Source organism: Narcine bancroftii, chromosome 7 (genome assembly GCF_036971445.1).
Source record: "Narcine bancroftii isolate sNarBan1 chromosome 7, sNarBan1.hap1, whole genome shotgun sequence".
Lineage (NCBI taxonomy): Eukaryota > Metazoa > Chordata > Chondrichthyes > Torpediniformes > Narcinidae > Narcine > Narcine bancroftii.
Window position 1 is genome coordinate 163812886 of NC_091475.1, and position 17821 is coordinate 163830706.

At 40.1% G+C, this 17821-nt stretch overlaps 1 long non-coding RNA gene across 3 annotated transcripts in view; it reads left to right on the forward strand.

Annotated features, from left to right (window-relative positions):
- LOC138740087 (uncharacterized) overlaps positions 1 to 17821 on the forward strand; it is a 64220-nt gene that overhangs the window by 10947 nt on the left and 35452 nt on the right. The gene's annotated exons all lie outside the window — the stretch shown is intronic.

A 17821-nucleotide genomic window follows, 5' to 3' on the forward strand; every position in this document is an offset into this window, starting at 1 on the left:
TCAATTGAATTATCAGGTTTGCAGATGAAAATAAAATTGGAAACATTGTGGACAGTAAAGAAGGTTTTCAATGCATGCGGAGGGATCTGGTCCAGCTTGAAAAAAGGGCTGAAAAATGGCAGATGGGGTTTAATGAGGTGTTGCATTTTGGAAGGACAAACCAAGGACAGGCATGGTGAATGGTAGGTCACTGAGGTGTGCAGTAGAACAGAGAGACCTGGGAATGCAGGTACATCATTCCCTTACAGTGATGTCACAGGTGGATAGGATTGTAAAGAGAGCTTTTGGCACAAAGGCCTTCATAAATCAAAGTATTGAGTATAGGAGTTGGGATGTTATGGTAAAGTTGTATAAGACATTGATGAGACCAAATTTGGAGTATTGTGTGCAATTTTGGTAGCCTAACTACAGGAAAGGTAGCAATAAGATAGAAAGGGTGCAGAGAAGATTTACTAGGCTGTTGCCTGGATTTCAGGAACTGAGTTTCAGGGAAAGGTTAAACAGGTTAGGACCTATTCTCTGGAGTGTAGAAGAATGAGGGGACATTTGATAGAGTTATTTAAAATTATGAGGGGGATATACTGAGCAAATGTAGATAGGCTTTTTCCATTGAGGGAAATGTTTAGTGTGAACATGAGGGGAGAAAGTGTTCACACAGAGAGTGGTGGGAGCAAGGAACAAACTGCCAGCTAAGATGGGTGAATGCAGGCTCAATTTTAACATTTAAGAAGAATTTGGACAGGTACATGGATAGTAGTGGTATGGAGGGCTATGGACTGGGTGCATGTCAGTGGGACTAGGCAAAATAAATGGTTTGCCACTGACTAGAATGGCTAAAGTGGCCTGTTTCTCTGCTTTAGTTTTCCATGAGAAATCTGACACAACAGTAGGGAATATCAATGTAGTCACATTGATACTATGTTATAAATGCATTTGTTTTAGAATTCTGAGTGTGTGATTACATTATTATAAGCTAATGTGTGAAAGTCAAGAAATGACACTGTTAAATCCCTTAAAGGCAATATGTTCAGATATTTGACCGACAATGATTTCCCAGTGATATGTGAATGATTCGTCAGTGTTCTTTTCCTTCAGGACGATATCCCTAAAGAAAAGTAACACAATTCTTAGAACTATTTTTTTATATTTAGATTCATTGTGTTGCCAATGAAGTATACAAATAAATGAAATCTTGTGCAAAAACACCCATTTGCGATAACAAATGTTTCAAGACAATAAGGGAGTCTCATCAATCAATTCCAATTAACAACAACCTAACTGGTTTTACTGCTTCCAGTGCTGGGCAGAGATGGCAGTCTCCTAATTCTTAAAGCAAACAGCACAACCTGGTGCTCTTTTTTGCAATCAAAAGGCAGTTAATCATGTACATAACCTTTTTTTTTGCTAGTGGAGCAAAGGTTACTGAAATGTAAATAGCCCAAACGTATGTACTGTCACTACAAGACTCAGAGCCATCCATCAACCTTCCAGGGCGAGAACATGTTAAAAACAAAATTACAGACGCCAACCATAACAGCATCATGAATGCTCAGCTCAACCAAGATCTTTCAAGAAGTGTGGCTTTCGTGATCTAATTTCAAATTTGAATATTAAGTGATTCTCTGTATCATAAAAATTAAGTAAATTCCTATTATAAAGTAAAACCTAGCTCTATAAAATCTGTTATACAAAAAATAATTCTAGAAACATTTAGAATCCCATCACTTTTGGTTAATGATATGAGATAGATGAGTTTAAAATTGCAGTTAGAAATTGACAAGTACAATAATGTGGGCATTACAGAGTTGTGGTTGAAAGAACATCACGGCTTAGACCTAAATATCCAAGGCTATACATCATATCGAAAAGACAGGTCGGATGGAAGAGGGGGTGGGGTGACTGTTGGTAAAAGTGGAAGCAAATCCTTAACAGGTACGGATAGAAGATCAGAATGGGTAGAGTGAAGAAACTGCTCTCATGGGAGTTATATACAGACTTCTAAATAATAGCCAGGATGTGGGATACAAATTACAAGAGTTAGAGAAATCATGCAAAAAAGGCAATGGTGCAGAGTTCATGGGGAGCTTTGATATGCAGATAGAATGGGAAAATGAGGCTGGCGCTGGCTCCCTTGAGAAAGAATTAGTACAATCCCTATGAGATGGCTTTTTAGAGTGGCTTGTCCACTGAGGAAAATCCAATTCTAGATTTGCGCAATGATTCAGATTTGTTCAGGGATTTTAAGATAAAGGAATCCTTACAAGGCCAGAATTATCTCTGTATTTTGAGGGGAAAATACTAAAATCAGATGATGAGGTGTAACAGCTGAGTAAAGGTAACTACAGCAGCATGAGAAAGGATGTGGTCAAAGTTGATGGGATGGAGATCCTAGCAAGGATAAAGGTAGAACAGCAAAAGCAGGAATTTTGGTTATTAATTCAGAATAAGATGAGGGGAGGAAAGTTTAGGGAAGTCATCAGGGGTAAGTTTTTAACACAGAGAGTAGTGGGTGCCTGAGTAGTGATGGAAGCTAGTAAAAGAGGCACATGGTTGCAAAAGAAATTGAGGGTGAAAGGTGTGAGGGAGACCATTTCACTACAAAGATGAAGCATTCTAAATGGAGGATGAAACAATTGTGGCTGACAAAAGAAGTCAAAGATAGCATAAAAGCAAAACACAGGGCATAATTAATGCAAAAGTTAGCAACTACAAAAAAGCCCGACAACTACAACAGAATACTTATCTCTTTTTACAAAGTATCAGTTCAGCTGTAGCAAGTAATAATTTCAGTGCTTATGTTCATTGTCAAATGTATATCACAATAAATTCATTATCATATTATCATACTTTGATGAGCATCTGATATCTAATCTGAAAGGCTATGAATCAAGATGTGGTAGGTGAGATTACACACTGGATGGTATTTTCTTAGACAGAATTGATCTGATATACCAAATGACTTTCTTCTTGGTGCTAAATTTAATACGATTTTATAATTCAATGATTGTGGGGTCAGTGTGGCATTTGGTGATGAGTGCCCTCTCCTGGGAGTAAGCAGTGTACATTTTGATTTTAAGCATAGCCTCAAGTAATAGAGAAACACAAGCAAAATGGATTCCTCCAATCCAAAATATCAAGGCTTGCATTAATTTAATGCATCCCAATTAAAATGTCTCTTGGTTTACTTTGCTGCAAAGAGAATAACCTGAAACTAGATGCACTTGCCTTGTGACCTAATTGTTCTAGCCCAAGCAACATCATCCTATCTTGCCTTTGAACCCTATCATTTAACCATATCCTTCCATGAATGTCATATATAGATCTATGAGCTGCAGCCCAATGATTTGGATAGTTCAAATGTGATCCTCCTAGATTTAAATTCAGCACTTGTTCAAGAAAACAAAATATCTTCAAAAACACCTTTACCATTTTATCCATCAATTAAACAATCTTCATGATTCCATGGACATGTACTCCACGATCCCGCTGATCACTAAATTCTCAGTGTCATGTCATTTACCCTGTTTTTCTTCCTCATGTACATTATTTCACACTCCTCTGGTCTGAATTATATTTTCTTTTTCAGCCCATCAGCCTGATCCATTTAATGGACAAGATCATTCTCAGTGTGTCAAACATCTCATATCCATCAGCCCTGTGAATCACTTGGCAATCCCTAAAGTCATGATGGCTTTGCTGTTGCAACAATCTCACAAGATGGAGAAGTTTGGAAGTAGCGACTAAACATTAGGCAGTAGATTTTGAGGTGTTATCTGCAAATTGCCCTAAAGACCTTTGGACTGCCCATTCTGTCAAAAATTAATTTCCACTGCCTCTACAAGCCCACCGACTAAATACATTGGAAACAAATAGAAATACAATTACAGGACCAAAAGTATTCATGACCCATCTCACTGGCTCTACACAAAGCCTTGGAGCACCTGGACAGCAAAGATGCATTCATCAGGATGCTCTTTAGTTCGGCAATTAACACCATCATCCTCTCAAAACTGATCAGCAAACTCCAAGACCTGGAACTCAACACCCCACTGTGTAATTGGATCATGGATTTCCTCACCTCCAGACCTCAATCAGTGAAGATTGGTAAGAACTTCTCTTAGAAACATAGAAACATAGAAGATAGGAGAAGGAGTAGGTCATTCGACCCTTCGAGCCTGCTCCGCCATTCAACGAGATCATGGCTGATCTTAAAGTTCAGTACCTTTAATACCCTTATACTGAAGAAATAGATCTAATTCCCTCTTAAATATATTTAATGAACCTGCCTCTACTGCCCTCTGTGGCAATGAATTCCACAGATTCACCACCCTCTGGGTAAAGAAATTCCTCCTCATCTCGGTCCTAAATGGTTTGCCTATTATCCTCAAACCATGGCCCCGGGTTCTGGATTTTCCCATCATTGGAAACATCCCATCTGCATCCGTTCTGTCCAGTCCTGCCAGAATTTTATATGTCTCTATGAGATCCCCTCTCAATCTTCTAAACTCCAGCGAGTACAATCCCAATTTGCGCAATCTTTCCTCATAAGTCATTCCTGCCATTTCCATCATTACTGGAGCACCACGGGGCTCTGTTCTTAGCCCCCTGCTCTACTCACTTTACACCTAGGACTGTGTAGCTCAGTAAAATAATAACACCATCTACAGATTTGCTGACGATACCACAGTAGTGGATTGTATAAAGGAAGGGAATGAGTCAGCAAACAGGATGGAGGTTGAAACTTGGCTGAATGGTTCACCAACAATAACATCAGTGTCACCAAAACTAAAGAGCTGATTGTTGACTTCAGAAAGGAAAGCCTGAGGTGTACAATCCAGTGATCATTGGAAGATCAGAGGTGGAGAGGGTGAGGAAATTTAAGTTCTTGGGAGTCCCCATCTCTGAGGATCTTTCCTGGACCTATCACACTAATGGCATTGTGAAGAAAGCACATCAGCACCTCTACTTCCTCAGGACTTTGTGGAAGTTTGGCATGACACCAGAAACCCTGGAAAATTTCTACAGAAGTTGGTGAAAGTGTGCTGACTGGCTGCATCATGGTCTGGTATGGGACACCAATACCCCTGAAGGTAAAGCCCTCAAAAAGTTAGTGGACACAGTTCAGGACATCGGAACCAAAACCCTCCTCACTATTTAGAAAATCTATAGGGAATGCAGCTGTCGGAGAGCAGCAGCAATCATCAAGGATCCACACTACCCAGCACACGTTCTCTTTTCACTACTACCATTAGGAAAGAGATATAGGTGCCTTATGTCTCGTATCACCAGGTCAGGAGCAGATGCAATCCCTTCACCATCAGACACTTCAATGACAAACTCAATCAGAGACTCGTTTAAGGACACTTATTTGTGTGCTTTACTGATTTTATTTTTTATTTTCTCTGTACTGCACAGTCATTTTGTTTATATTCATTATCTGTTTACATTTCTTTATTTGCTGTGTACAATTTTTTTGCACAACCAATTAGTGATAATTCTACTGCTGTAGCAACTATCACAGAATGAAATGAAGAACGAGAAAATAATCAGACATTAGTTGAGTCAGAGTTCAATAAAGTCGCTTATTCAAAGTCACCTGCAGCTTTTTAAACAGCGCTCTCCAAATGATGTCATCGCATTGTGACAACGTGATGACATTCAGAGCCTGTTCGATGAAGCCTCCTGTGAGCAGCTACATGCCACCCCCCTCCAGAACTGGCAATAGGAAACTAAATCTCTAGTGCCATTACTGTTCACCACTCTTGTGCAGTCGTCCACTCCTTTACATCAGGGGTCATGGCAAGGGCTGCTGAAGGTCGAGATGAACAGACTTAAGATGGTCAATTGTAAATGTCTCTTGATGCCCCCCAATGTCCAGTACACAAGTTGTACAATTGTTTTATAGCACTCTGAAGGGCCCTCATACGGCCTCTGTAAGAGAGGCCCATTTGCACCTCCACGCACAAACACTAATTCACAGTCCCTGAGTTCCTTTGGATGAAGGGTGTTGTTCCATACCTTGACGTGGGAACTGGGGCCAATTTTCCAAGCCGCTCCCGCAGTTTACTTAAGACTTCAGTCGGTGGCACCTCCTATCTGCATGCTGTGGACACGAACTCCCCAGGTACAATGAACGGGGCTCCATAAAGCAACTCAGATGATGAGGAGCTGAAATCCTCCTTCAGTGCTGTTCTTATTCCCAGGAGGATCCAGGGCAACTCGTACACCCAATCAGGTCGCAGGAGGCAGACCATCAGTGCAGACTTCATGTGCCTATGGAACCACTCCACCAGGCTATTCAACTGTGTGTAGTAGGCTGCCGTGCAGTGGAACTGCATTCCCAGCAGTCGCAACAAAACGTCCTAGAGTGTGGTGGTAAACTGTGTGCGTTGGCTAAACGGAGATACCCAGGCAGAAATAAAAGCTCTGGTGCATGATTCGGTCAATGTATCCATCATAGGAACCACTTCCAGCCACCTAGTGAATCTGTCGATGACCGTTAACAAGTACCTATACCCTCGTGATACCGGAAGTGGGCCGACAATGTTGACATGCATGCAGTCGAATCTGCACTGCGGTGGATGGAAAGGCTGAAGCAGCGCCTTCAAGTGCCTTTGCACTTTTGCAGATTGGCAGTCCATGCATGTCTTTGCCCAGTACGTGACATGCTCTTTAAGTCCATGCCATACAAACTTGTTGGCTATCAAGCAGACAGTCACTTGAATGGAGGTGTGGGACAGTCTGCGAATGGCATTGAAAATGCAACATTTCCATGCACCAGGGATGATAGGGTGAGGCTGACCCATGGAACCATCACACAGGAGAGAGATATCTTGCAGCCCAAAGGCTACATCCTTAAGTTGCAGGCTTGTGACAGCAGTTCTATAAGCCGGGAGTTTGTCATCCTGGTACTGAGCTTTGGCAAGCGCCATGTAGTCTACAACTGGAGAGAAGGCATGTACTGCTTGAATGAAGGAGTGGGACAGGGCACCAGCCACCATATTACTCTTACTGGAGATACGTTTAATCCTGGTTGAAAACTCAGATACATAAAATAGGTGGCATTGCTGGCAGGCTGACCAGGGATCTGATGCCTTCACGAAGGCAAATATTAGCAGTCTGTGGTCAGTAAAAATAGTGGAAATGTCTGACTGCTAGGTACAGCACCAACAGTTCCCTATCAAATGTGCTGTATTTAGTTTCCAGAGGGTGGACGTGCCTACTAAAAAACACTAGAGGCTTCCATTGTCCATTGGTGTACAAGACCCTACCTACTGTTGAGTCTTTCATCAAGGTAGTTGATATATCCATTTGTGAATGAACTAGCAATGTTGCCTTTGCTAGGGTGTCTTTGATCTGCTGGAATTCTACTGTGGTCTCTTTTATTCGCTCAAGTTCTTTGGCATCGCTGGACATGAGGTCAAAGAGGAGTTTCATAATATGAGCTGCAGAGGACAGAAAGCGACGATAGAAATAGACCATCCCCACAAATTCCTGGAGTCCTTTGATGGTATCGGGCCTCCCAAATTTGAGGATGGCTTACACCTTCCTAGGCAATGGAATGACTCCCTGGCTACTGATCTGATATCCCAAGAACTCGATAGAGGACTGCCTGAATTTGCACTTGGCAGGGTTCACAGTTAGCCCAAACTCCTGTAGGCAGTGGTGGTGTAAACACAGATGTTCCAGCTGGTCTTTGTGGGAGTGGCTGGCAACAAATATGTCATCAAAGTGTTTGGAAAGGAAGTCCATGCCATGCCCTACTGCATCTATTAGTCGCTGGAATGTTTGTGCAGCATTTTTGAGCCCAAAATGCATTGTCAAAAATTCAAAGAGGCTAAATGGTGTTATGATGGTGATCTTGGGCACATCCTCTGTGTTTACAGGTATTTCGTGGTACCCATGCAAGTCAATTTTAGAAAATATCCTGGCTCCAAAGTCCTATATATGGGACAAAGGGTAGCATTCTGGAGTGGTAGCATCATTGAAACACCTGTAATTCCCCACAACCTCTCCAACATCCCATGGCTTTTGGTATCATGTTAGTGGTGAACCCCACAGGCTATTGGACCTGCGTATGATTCCAAGTTCCTCCATTTTGTGGAACACTTGTTTTGCAAGCTACAACTTGTTGGGCAGCAGGCATTGGGCTCCGGCATGTAAAGGAGGTCCTTGGGTGAGGATATAGTGTGCAGAGGCATGTTTGGGTGTAGCAGTGGAGAACTGGGGAGTGACAATGTCCGGAAACTCTGCAAGAAATTTGGTGAATTCGTTGTTTGAGCACTCAATGGCGTCTAGGTGCGGGATGGGTAGTTTGGATTTTGAAAGACACAAAGTCTGGAAGGTTGTGGTGTTCACCAACTAGCACCCTTTCAAATCCACCATCAGTGAGTGGGCTCTGAGGAAGTTGGCACCCAGCAACGGCTGGGACACAGTAGCAAGAATGAACTTCCAGGTGAACTTGTTGTCGCTGAATTTCGGAGTATAGTCTGTGTACCATACTTATGAATCGAGCTGTTATTCACCACATTAAATGCTGGACCCATGCTCTTGGTACAGGTGTCAAAGACCAAAGGAGGAAAGACACTAACCTCCACACCTGTGTTGACTAGAAATTTGTGCTGGGAGAATTCATCGCAGACATAGAGTAAGCTGTTACTGTGGCCAGCCACCATAGCGAAGACTGGCCATGGTGTTTTCCTAGAAAAGTGCAAGGGGTCGGCAGCAGTGAGCTCCAGAACCCCAACGTTGATAGTAAAAACACCAGTTGGTTGTCATGGAGTCATGCTTGTCCGGGAGAACGTGTGTCCTCATCATCGGTACTCGTAGATCCTGGGCTTTTGGGTGTGACATAGCACTAATTTCTGTGGGCCTTGAGCCTTGATGTTTCATGTGCCTTGATGTTTCATGTGCCACAGAATGTCTGCACAGGTGGCCACAGTTCAACATGCAGTGGATGTCTTCAGGCATATGCTCTAAAAACTCAAAGAGCAAGCAAGGCCTATGGTCATCTTCAGTGCCAATGTGTTGCTCATTAACTCTGAAGGGGCAAGGTCCCACAAGTCATCGATATGGTGGTGTGCAGCTCATTCACGCTATGAGAGACCGTAAATCCAGAGATGGAGGGCTTTTAAGGCTTCATACTTGCCAAGGGCTGGTGAGTCCCGAAGGAAATCACTACTCAACCAGCTGTGCCCTGGTCGAGGGCACCTAGCACATGATAGTACTTAGTGGCATTCACTTCTATCTTGCAAATGTGGAACTGTGCCTCAGCCTGCCAAAACCAAACTTCAGTTTGAGTGATCCAAAAGACAGACAGTTTGAGTGAAACCGCTGCATTATCCACATTGGGTCCAAAAACCATTTGGGCCCATCAGGGTCACCAATATAGCAATTGTGTCACAGTTTGAATGAAGAATGAAAAAATGATCAGACGTAGTTCAGTCAAAGTTCAGTAAAAGTCATTTTCTCAAACAATCACACACAGCTTTTTAAAACCCCATGCATTCTGTGATGGAGTATATGATATTTTATATTATATATTAATATGTCTTTAAAAGAGATAGATTGAGAGGGGTTTAGTGTAGGTCTCTTTACAAACAGACATTATCATTTCACAAAAGACATTCATTTAAAATGCAAGAGCTTTGCTGAAAGAGAGACTTAATGTTCATAATGACTTTACAGAAACTTTGAAGAATGCCTATGGAAACTTCACAAGTAGGTGTTAATTGGACTGAAATTGTGAAATAAATGAAATATTATCTTTAAACAAGAGATGGTGAAGCAGAAACTGATTCCGGTGCCAGCAATCTGTCTGGTTGCAATTTGCTGATCTAAGAGGGGTTATGTGTGTGTGTGAGAGAGTGAGTGAGTGAGTGAGTGAGTGAGTGAGTGAGTGAGTGAGTGAGTGAGTGAGTGAGTGAGTGAGTGAGAGAGAGAGAGAGAGAGTGAGAGAGAGAGAGAGAGAGAGAGAGAGAGATAGAGAGAGATAGAGAGAGAGAGAGAATTCAGTTGGATAGTTCTGCAGTGGCTTTTTGGAGGCTGTATCATGACAAGCTGGGAAGCTTGTTGAAACCCCATTTTGAAAATGGGTTGTAGTTTTGAGTTCAGCCTGTTCAAAACCCTTGTAGTCCTTACAAGAGGGAATGGCCAGCTAGAGTACTTTTCTTGAAATAAGGGAAACAATGTGGAAGATGAGGTTATCATTTGGAAAACCCATGATGGTGCCAGTTTCTTTGGCAAGATACTGAAGTGGCTGATCAGAGGAAATTAGTTTGTGTGTGTCCAACAAGCAACAAATCTCTCTCTGAAACCAATTAGAATCTTCCTGAATGGTAATCATTTACCTTTAAGCATCAAAGCCTGGTGAAAATTCATATATGTTAAATTCTGTGCACAGTATAAGAATTGCTTGATACTGGTGAACTTGGAGGAGTGAGAAGTGAGATTGGACTATGAATCAAAGAACTTTCCTGAACATATACACCTTACACACATGTGCGCTTAAAATTAGAAGGGGTTTAAGTTAGATTAAGTTAAGTTAATAGTAATGTTAAAGTTTGATCCTGTTTTTATGTTTAAAGAAAATTAAAAGCAACATTTGTTAAAGTAATCATTTGTCTTGGTGAATTTCGATTGCTACTGGGTTTTGGGTTCCTCTGGACTCGTAACAGTTCCAAATTACATCACCGCATTGTGATGTCACTTAGAACTTCCTGAGGCAGTTCAATTAATCCTCTGGTGAGCTGCTAAACCACGCCCACAGGAAAAAGAAACTCAGGGTTGTATGTGATATTATGTATATACCCTGACAATAAATCTGAAATCTGAAATTCATTTACTTCATGTAAATTATCACATTTATTGACATTATTATAAAAAGAGGATAAAACAGTCAGCATCATTTATTCAAATCAATGGGACCTGGTATATTAGGGGTTTGAGCTCAAATGTATTTCCATCCCCTCAGCTTTGCTTATTGTTGAACCACTGCTCACTGCTCTGCAGGCAGCTGACGGTTTTCTATAGAGTAACCTTCTAAATATCAGTGTGCTTTTTCCTGAATATCTTTCTTTCATCAACACATTTATTCCTTTCTGTCATCCACATAACAATTAATATATCATCTTCAAACATTTTAATCATATTTCAGAATGGCAAGTGGTACCTTTCCAGATATTATGCAAGCTTTTACATCCACCGTAATGGAGTAAAATATCTATGGCTCCATTGAACCCCCTACACAGCCACTTTTATTCTGATTTACAGTATTAATAGTTTGTTTTATTTTTCTCTCTTCCCTTTCACATTTACACAGCCTCTCACTTCTTTGCTCATTCCTTCGTCATTTTTTTAACAGATCCCAGACTCACTGCAGACCTTTTTTACCAAGCCATCTGATCCACTTATCCCCTTTTTATTCTTTATTTTCTCTCTTTACTTTGCCCTAACTTCGTTTCACTAACTTTATTAGAGAGCTTATCATTTAATCTTCAATTCTGATTATGGTTGAAGCACTCAAAAAGCAAAAATCTTTTTCTCTTTATTTATGTTAAATTACAACCTAGTTATGTTTTTAGTTAATATATAATTCATTATCTGAATCTCTATAGAGATTCTTCATATTTAAAAAAATCATATGAGAAAATATTCTGGCACTATATAGTAAATCTATTGAAGCAAAAAAAATCATAAAATATAGCAAACATTCATTTTATTTGCCATCTAAAAACTCAGATTATTTCTTAATAGATTGCTATGTGTCATTCTGCAGGCCTGTTAAACAAGATAAATGTGACAATACAATATTGATTGTATTTGGCCGGCAATTTAATATTTACTCCAAATAGATTTATCGAGGTGATTCTCAACATTATTTCTGCAAGCTCCTATAAAAAAGACACATGGTAAAAGTACTTTCTTTGTTATTCTCTTTGTTTCTTCTGTGATTTTTTAAATTTTGTGTTTTTAATTTTCAGATTTCAGGTTTATTATCAGAGTACGTACATGACATTCACAGACAACCCAAAGATTCCTTTTTTCCTGCAGTCCTAGCAGAATTACTACTAATTGGTAGTGGAAAAAATAAACTGTACACAGTGTGAACATGTAAACAATCAAAAGAAATGTAAACAGATGATGAAGGTAAACAAACTGATTGTGCAATACAGGGAGAGCAAAGAAAATCAATGAAGTGCACAAGTGAGAATCGTTAAATTAGTCCCTGAATGAGTTTGAGGAGTATATTGGTGGAAGGTTAGCAGCAGTTCCTGAACCTGGTGGTGCGAGCCCTGTGGCACCTATCCTTCCTTCCTATTTTATTTCTTATTTAGGCATAGAAACACAGAACAACACAGCCCCTTTAGCCCGCAAAGTTGTGCCAAAACATGTTCCTATCTTAGAAATTACTAGGCTTACCCATAGCCTGCTATCTAAGCTCTATGTACATATCCAAAAGTCTCTTAAAATACCCTATCATATCCACCTCCACCGCTGTTGCCGGCAGTTCTTTCCTTTCTTTTTCAATCTTTTTATTAAACATATTATAAGTAAACAATACACGAGGAGAGTAGAATACAGAGTCTTATAGTAAAAACAGAAACATTAATATACAATATTGCTATACCTAATACAACATATAACATTATAACATGTTGAACAATATTATCTCATTCTCCTCAATATGGAATATTCAAAAAAGAGAAAAAAAAAGTTATAGCTATCTAACCTATCTATCTAACCTAGAAAAATAAACAAAAAAAAGCAACAAAAAAAACGGCTGGGCAATCTAAACTGAGAGTTCACTAAAATATATCAATACAAACTATTTATCTGGTCCTCACCAATAAAAAAACAACATAAATCCAAAATGGTCTGGAAGATAAAGTCAAAATACCAATAGACTCATATGAAAATAGTTTATAAAAAGACACTAAGTCTCTTCAAACTTAACAGGAGGTATAAAAACTGCAACTTCTAATTTTTTCTAAACTTAAACATGACATAACTTGAAAGAACGATCTCATCAAAGTAAGTGAATTAGGATCTTCCCATTTAAATAAAATGGCTCTTCTGGCCAACAATGTAGTAAAGACTACAATCTGATGTGCAGATGTGGGAACTCGACCCACCTCTGGAACTATAATTCCAAAAATAGCAGTCAATGGATTAGGCTGCAATCTAATACCCAGTATAATTGACTAAGTCTTGACGATATCTGTCCAATACTTCTCCAATGCAGAACAAGACTAAAACTTATGTGTTAGTGTGGCCACTTGTGATTTACATCTATCACACATGGGTCTAACATTAGGAAAGATATGAACCCAATGTACCATTTTAAACTGAATTAATGAGTGTTGAGCACATAATGAAGAGGTAGTAACTATTCCAAAAATCTTTTCCCAAAGTTCCTCTGGGAGAAGTGACTAAAGTTCCAATTGCCAATCTCCTCTAATTTTATCATTAGATAATGATTGCAATTTCAATAAAGTATTGTAAATATTACCTATTAAACCCTTATTGGAAGGACTCAAATGAAAAATAGTATCAACCAAATCAGGTTGGTATGATATAGGAAAGTTAGGTAATATCTTATTTAAAAAAAATTCTCACTTGGAAATATCAAAAAGAAATGAGTTAAGTATATTATATTTGTTAGATATTATATCAAAATACATTAAACATCCATCTATAACAGATCAGAGAAATTGACAATTCCTTTGATTTTGAAAAAAAAGGCTTGATCCATTATAGATGATGAAAAAAAATAGTTGAGATAAATAGCACTTGATAAACTATTTTGTTTTAATCAAAAAATGTGCAAAATTGAAACCAAATCTATAATATATGTTTAAGTATCGGGATAAAGGTATGTCTACTAATCTTAGAAATTGTAAAAGGAAGAGTAGCTCCCAATAAGGAAGCTAATGAATACCTCTATACAAATTTCAATTCCAAATCCATCCAATGAGGGCCCTCAGGTTTGTCAGAATAATATACCAAGAAAATAATACATCAAATGTTAACTGCCCAGTAATAAAATCTAAGATTAGGTAAAGCTATACCACCATCTTCTTCAATTTGCTAGCAATCATTCCATGAACTCACCCCTCTGCATGAATAAACTTACCCGTGACATCTCCTTTGTACCTACTCCCCAGCAACTTACACCCTGTCCTCTTGTGGCAATCATTTCAGCCCTGAGAAAAAGCCTCTGACTATCCACATGATCAATGGATCTCATCATGTTATACACCTCTATCAGGTCACCTCTCATTCTCCATCGCTCCAAGGAGAAAAGGGTGATTCCACTCAGCCTGTTTTCATAAATCATACTCCTTAATCCAGGTAACATCCTCATAAATCTCCTCTGCACCCTTTCTATGGCTTCCATATCCTTCTGGTAGTGAGGGGAACAGAACTGAGCACAGTACTCCAAGTGGGGTCTGACCATGGTACGTTATAGCTGCAACATTACCTCTCGGCTCCTAAATTAAATTCCATGATTAATGAAGGCCAATACACCGTCTTCCCTCTTAAACACAGAATCAACTTCTGCAGCTGCTTTGAGTGACCTATGGTTTTGGACCCCAAGATCCCTCTGATCCTCCACACTGCCAATAGTCTTACCATTAAAACTCTATTCAGCCTTCATATTTGACCTACCTATCTGGATTGAACTCCATCTGCCACTTCTCAGCCTGTTTTGGATCCTATCAATGTCCCAGTATAACTTCTGATGGTCTTCCACATGATCCACAGCACCCCTACCCTTTGAGTCATCAGCAAACTTACTAACTCATCCCTCTACTTCCTCATCCAGGTAATTTATAAAAATCACAAAGAGTAAGGGTGCAAGAACAGATCCCTGAGGAACACCACACAGAATATTACCCATCTACATCCACTCTTTGCTTTTTGTGGGCAATCCAGTTCTGAATCCACAAAGAAATGTTCCCATATTTACTTACTTTCTCAATAAGCCTTGCATGGAGTACCTTATCAAATGACTTGCTTTACTACAGAGCCAACCTGTGCAAGCTACATCTACTGCTCTTCCTTCATCAATGTGTTTAGTCACATCCTCGAAAAATACAATCAGGGTTGTAAGGTACAATCTGCCCTTGACAAAGCCATGTTGACTATTCCTAATCATATTCTACTTCTCCAAAAGTTCATAAATCCTGCCTCTCAGGATCTTTTCAATCAACTTACCAACCATTGAAGTAAAACTCACTGGGCTATCTGTACTCCCTTTCTTGAGTAAAGGAACAACATCTACCACCCTCCAATCCTCTGGAACCTCCCCCGCTCCCATTAATGATTTTATGATCATCACCAGAGGCTCAACAATTTCCTGTCTCGCCTTCCACAATAGCCAGGGATACATCTCATCTGGTCCCGGTGACTTATCCAACTTGATGCTTTCCAAAAATTCAAGCACATCCTCTCTCCTAATATCTATATACTTAAGCTTTTCACTACAATCACTAAGATTCTTTTCCATAGTGAATACTTAAGTAAAGTGCCATGGGTTGAAAATGCCCAATTTATGAACAAGAAGCCAAGAAGCCGACTGGAAGTAGAATGCCGTGAACTTGCAGTTTGAGTGTGATTATTCTGTAGGATACTTTCATACGATGCTGCCATCTCCCAGCAGGGAGGGGGGGGGGAGTGAGAGAGGGAGCGAGGGGGGAAGGAAGGGGAAAGAGAGAGCTAGCAAGAGAGCAAATGTGAGGGAGGGTGTGAGCGAAGGAGCCGGGCATGGATTAGAAGGAGTGAAGATGCGGGAGAGCTGTGGTGTCGGGATCGGGATGGTGCCATTGCCCAGCATCACGAGGGAGAAGCCATCTCTCTGTCATTTTCTCGTGTGAGTGTTAACTTTTAATCATGATCTTATTTATGTATGTATTTACTTTTATTAATTATGTACTGTATTATTATGTTTAAGATGCTTTAGTGTATTGGGAAGTGTTTCATATGCATATAAAGATAAAATGTATACTATATATACTATATACTCAGATAAACATTTGACTAACTGACGCAAAATAAGGACTCCATGTACTTGTTCCAACTTGCATCAAAATCTGAATTAAAGGCAGAATCATCTAACTATAACTATTGCCTTCCTCTTCCTTTCCCTGCCTTTCTGAGCCACAGAGCCAGACCCTGTGCCAGAGACACACCCACTGTTGCCTCCCCCAGGTAGGCTGTCACCCCAACAAGGCATGCAACCACATGGGTACTCTCTAGTATCTGACTCTTCCCTTTCCCCTCCTGTCTGTGACACATATGTCTATCTCCCTTGGCCTTGATACGACCACCTGCCTATAACTCCTTTCTATCATCTCCTCGGTCTCCCTGACCAGGCGAAGGTCATAGAGCTCAACTCCAGTTCCCTAAGGAGTTCCTTAGGAGCTGCAGCTCCACACACTGGGTGCAGATATGGCCATCCGGGAGACTGAGGGACTTCAAGCCTCATACACATACTTCCTGTCCGCAATTAACATGGATAAACCGACCTTGCCTCGTTACTGTCTAAGCTCATTGAGTCAAAGCCCTATCACTCTGTTACCCTCTCAATCTGCTGTCTGCTCTGAATACTGCCTGCTGCATATGGCGGTCTTCTTTTTAAACTTTTCCTGCATCTTATAGGCAATCATGCATGAGTTCCCATCGAAGTCTAAAATATATATTTCAATCTTTTTATATTTAATGGCTAGTCGAAACAGTTTAATAAAGAATGATTATTGTTAATTTTCCCCCCATTTTTCAATTAAAATGAAGAATTCTGGGGCCTATAAAATGGTTAAGATAGTACCTTATGTGGAAATAACCTGCACTTGGCAGTTGGCACAAGATACCATTTTTACAAACAATGAGAGGCTACAGGGACAGGCAGCATCCATGGAAAAAAAACTGTTAGTCAACAGCTCGGGTTACAGCCACAAAACACTGGCTGTCCATTTCTCTCCATGGATGTTAACTGGCCCATTACTCTCTCCAGCCTCTCATAGCTTGCTCAAAATTCCAGCATCTGCAGTTCTTGTAGCTTAAATGTTTTTGAAAGGAAGCAAGAGATAAGAAATCCAAAGGTTTGAAAGTCCATTGCCTTTTGTTGCATGAATAAATAATTTAGACCATTGTTCTTAGTGAAAATTGAGAGTCAGTCTCTATATTCAGTATTCAGTGAATAGTCACTTTCAGGTGGCCAACTGCCCTGCATGTAAAGCTGTTTTGAGGCCACCTGAATGTGCAGGAAGCGCTCTTGATGTGAGCTATGTAACCCTCCTCCGAGAGGGATAATCAGCTCAGTTCAGGGCTCCCCCAGCCACCTGAATGCAGCTGTCTGAAAGCGGATGTTAAAGGGTCAGGCTGCTGATCACAGCTGACACTGGGCAGGAGCCAGAGTGTGCTCAGAGCCGCATCCTGTACAGGTGTGTCCTTCAGGTGGCCAGAATGGCGCTTTAAACATTGCCACCTGAAAGGCAATTTAAAGGGCCGCTTCTGCTTCTTCAGGTGCATTCTTAGCATAGAATGCACCTGAAAAAGCCTTATGTTGCACACATCTTATGACAAGGCATTAGGTGTGAGCAACAGATGGATTAACACTTGCACTTAAGGAATGTCATCGGAGTCTTTTAAGTACTTATACATTAATATTAAAACATTTTTGTCTGAGCTTTTTCATATTGATGCAATTATTCTGTTTTTTTTTCTAATATATTGTTTATAATTAGTTTTATTATTGAAAGAAAATGCTTGAATTTTTGCCTAAATTAAATCAAAACTTATAATATAATTTTAGGTTTGT